This window comes from Apteryx rowi, unplaced genomic scaffold (genome assembly GCF_003343035.1).
Source record: "Apteryx rowi isolate R43461 unplaced genomic scaffold, aptRow1 scaffold_1039, whole genome shotgun sequence".
Lineage (NCBI taxonomy): Eukaryota > Metazoa > Chordata > Aves > Apterygiformes > Apterygidae > Apteryx > Apteryx rowi.
Genome location: NW_020447241.1, coordinates 67396 through 71561, shown reverse-complemented (window position 1 = coordinate 71561; position 4166 = coordinate 67396). Strand labels below are relative to the sequence as shown.

The window sequence follows — 4166 nt, the reverse complement described above, 5'->3', positions numbered from 1 at the left end:
GGAGAAGGTTCCACTACTTCTCCATAAGGAGAAATGAAATCTCTGAATGCTTCTGCTAATTCTAGCAGTCTTTCACATGTTATTTCTATTTCTCAATTATTTTCCTATATTCTGCCTAAAAATAACTAATATTCCATTTACTGAAGCATTAAATCCTGATGAATATGTAGCATTACAACAACATCTACTTATAGTTAGTGCCTACAAGGAAGTTCTTACTTAATTCAGCACAGCAGTGAACTGAATAAAGGAGGGGTGGTGGGGAATCAGAGAAAGCAAAATGAAAATGAGAAGAAATGCAAAACTGAGAAATAGAAAAGAAAGGGATATAAATGACAGAGAATGAAACAGAGAAGAGGAAAAGATGAAGGCAGTGCCAGAGGAAACCAAGAGAGAATATTTTTCATTCTTATCTCTCCTATCCTTTGGTGTAGGGTCTGATCCAAATTACATAAAAGTCCATATAAAAACTGTAAGCCTGAACGAGGCTTACAATAGATATATGTTGTGGTTTTCCAAAGTTTATGTGTTCCCGGAATTCACTTAACTGGGAGAATGAAGCATTCCTGAAACATAACCTTTGACTCATTACTTGAAATAAAAGTAACATAGGTTGCTAGTGTCTAATGCTCATATATTTAGTATAATTTTAACAAGACAAAGAAACTAAAGGCAATTAATTCTAGGCAACTATCTATCAAACAAGACTTTTTCCATATGCATTTCAGAGCACTTAAGTATTCCAAAATTGCATCGGTGTACATGTATCTTGCATAGACTATGCATTCTCACAAAGTGACAGGAAAATATTTTTGGAGTAAAGATTTTCTAATGCAACATACCACATAAGACTGATAGCCTCCAAAGTGTTTCTTGAGCACCAGGACAGCTGGGACTAAAGTATGATGAGTTTTTGACCATTTTTTCCTGCTACACTTTAAACTTTGACCTACAGCAATTTCAACTATTACGAAGCTGAAAATCCCATAAAAACAGTCTTTTTTGCACTCCTAAGAGCTAAACCAGGCATAAATAATGGAAAGCTACAGAAAATGATCATCTGCAAACCTTCAAAAACCTTCAAATCTTTGAATCACTGCCAAAATGTCAATCAGTTTGTTTGTTTGTTTGTTTTTGTTTTTTCTTGAGCCTCTCCTAAACTGCTTTAGGCTACCAGGAACCTCCCCAAAGAAAAACAGAACAACTCAGCTATTCTAGGCCGGCTGTGATTTTCTGAATACCAGATGTGCTTACGTTTTACCTCTGTCATCTTAAAACTTCAAGAGCTTTGAAATGGCTACATGAATCTAAATCAATTTACTATTTTAGCATTTTGCTTTTAAGAGAGTAAAAGCAAAGGAGAAAATGATGTCATATTTTGATCAGCTACAAATAAGAAACGTACTGTCTTTCTGAATTCTAGTTGAAAGTACATTATTCAATTGGTACCCTTTTAACTTGTATGGAAAATAGGTAAAATATGTGTACTTCTGGTAGCTGTATGAAAATGGTCTTAGAGATTCTACTCAGTGACATCTGTAATGATAAGTAAGAAAATATTAACTAAAGATAGCTCTAGCGAAAAGCAGTGAATAGCTTTAATGTATTTTAATAAAATTCCATTACACTAGGGCAAGGAGTACACTGAGGACAAAAGGGTTCCTACATGACAGGCTGGATGCTTTATAGTCATTCCATGAGTTTATAAAAGCTGGTTGTACCAGCTGTAATTTCTTCCCAATAGAGGCAGGAATACATAGGCTTTCTTCCAGTGGTGCCATTTTAGTTAATCCTTCATTCAGACTTTTGCAGTGCTTTGGTTTTTCAAATGACTCAAAAGTCACTGCTACAATTAACAGTCCTTCCTCCTGTTTCAGGAACAAAAAATATATACATAATCACATCCCTAAACCACCTATGTAAAGCACACTGCTTGCAGTTGTGCCAAAAGAGCACTGACATAGAACCACTAGACAAGTCTTTTCACAGATAAACAATATAATCACGTTCTACCCACTCAGCATTAACTTCAGGACAATTTTCTCTTCATTATTCATTTTGGATATCCAGATCAGAAGTGAAAAAAAAGAAGAGATAATTCACACAGGCAGGTATAAGCTAGGGAGAAAACAATTTGTGTTACTTAAACATTCGGGGAAGTTAAAGATACCCCACTGGGCAAAGCAGAGAAAGGCAAATGACTCCTGTTTTTCCCTGTGTGAGGAACTGCAAAAGCACAGGCCTTGTGCTCCATTAGAACACCAAAGCATCCAAAGCATACCATATATCTAGGCAAAATGAAACAATCCTCTTTATCTAACTCAAACTCTTCTTTACTACTATTTCCCTATGAAATCCTACTCCTCATGTAGATTCATCACAGAGTATCCTGCATCCTCAAGAAGATCTGTTCTACGTAGGGTTTGTAGAACCTGTCCCTTTCTTCTCCTCACTAACACTGAAGAAGGGTTGTTGCGACTAAAGCTTCAACCTTTCCCAAAAGACGTGCAGTGTGACCTGCTCTCCCTGGTTATGCCCTGTAGGTCAGTCTGTCTTCTAAGTATCTCTCCTCAGATTAGTATTCAGCTTGCTGCTCATTTAACAAACAACAAGATGAATTCCCTTGGTAAAACTCTATGAGCTCCCCAACTTCTGCCTGCTTTGAAGCCATGTGGAGATCATCCCACCTCATTTTCCAGGCAGTTATTCCACATTCCAGGTGAACCCCAGTGGACTCTTTGCTCTTCCTCTCTAATCCATTTATTAGTGTATAAGCTAAATCATTAAAGGTAGTAATTCTGGGTAGCTTTTGTCTGGGGGAGGCATTTGGCAACTGAAAAAAATTTATAGATACAAATTTCTAGTATAATTCTCTTTCTTTAGAAAAGAAATGGAAATGGAAAAAGATTACAATTTACATGTGTGATTGTCATAATTCATGAGTTGTCATTGATATTAATATTCATGTTTTACAGGATTAGTAACCCAGCCTACTGTAAAACTGGTTCTAATGCAGAATTCACATTTTGTTTATGGCATTAACACAGAAATGTAACACATTAAACATAATACACATATATAATAGGTAGATAAGGACAGATACATACATATGTATGTATTTAAGCATAAATCTGTTGTTAATTTTTAGTGGAGTCACTATATACTTGCTTTAAAATGTATTTATTTTTATAGCCTCTTGCAAAATGAGCCATCATTTCTGTACTTTATTGCCTCAACTTGATTAGAAAGTTCATGCCCGTTCATCCAAAGCTCCAGCCCACGTGCAGTGAGCAAGTCCTAAATATTTTGGTGTATTAAGCCATTTCCTAAGATGTCATTGAAAATGCTGCGTTTTCAGAATGTGCTTCGTCCCGAACAAATTCAAAATAAGGACGAGAAGGGCCACAGCTGCAGTTTACTGCTGTGCTTCTGACGGTTAAATGAGGTTCATTTACAGAGTCATTACGGGCAAATAATCCGAATGGACTAAAGGCATCGCTTTCCAACCGAGGTATATATACTAAAACGAGTTAAGGCCGGGCGGCGGCCGCCGCGCCGGGCTCCCTCGCGGCACCTCCCTCGCCTGCCCCCGCCCCCCGCGCCGCGTCCAGCCGCTGCCCCAGCTGCCGGGGCCGGCGGCGGCGGCTCCTGCGCCCAGTGTCGAGCGGGAAGGGCGGCGGGGCGGCGCGGCGCGGCGCGGGCGCTCCCCCGGGGCCAGGTGAGCGGCTGCTCGGCCGGGGGCGGAGGGGTCTGGAGGGCGAGGAGGGACTGGACTGGACTGGACTGGCAAAGCGGCGGGCTGCGGCGGTGGGAGTCGCCCCGGGTTGCCGGGCTGAGGTGAGTGACTCTCCGCGGACGGGCTGTCCCGCCGACTTTTTTTTTCTTTCTTTCTTTCCTCCTTCCCACCGTCTTCGCCGAAGGGAAGGTGGAAAACGGGCAGCGATAAGCGGGGCGGCAGCGGAAGGGTCCTGCGGAAAGCCGCCCGCGAGCCCGGCGGTGGCGAGCGGGGCAGGCGGGGGCGCCGGCCCGCTGGCCGCGACCCCTCCGCCCGCACCCTGAGGAAGTTTCGCCTTTTCCTCGCAGCCAAACCCTGGGGCTGCCGCTTAGCCCCCCCGATCCTTCCCCTTTGAATGGGACCTTGGCAAAAACACAGCGCGGCGGGGCAC

At 42.1% G+C, this 4166-nt stretch overlaps 1 protein-coding gene across 4 annotated transcripts in view; it reads left to right on the top strand.

Annotated features, from left to right (window-relative positions):
• Positions 1-3774: 3774 nt before the first annotated feature.
• The window catches only part of ADGRG2 (adhesion G protein-coupled receptor G2), a 66990-nt gene continuing 66598 nt past the window's right edge, over positions 3775-4166 (top strand). For all 4 annotated transcript variants that reach the window (XR_003253728.1, XM_026067156.1, XM_026067164.1 and 1 more), the window contains exon 1: positions 3775-3837. The gene's annotated coding sequence lies outside the window, so the exon portion shown is untranslated. The remainder of the gene's footprint in view (positions 3838-4166) is intronic.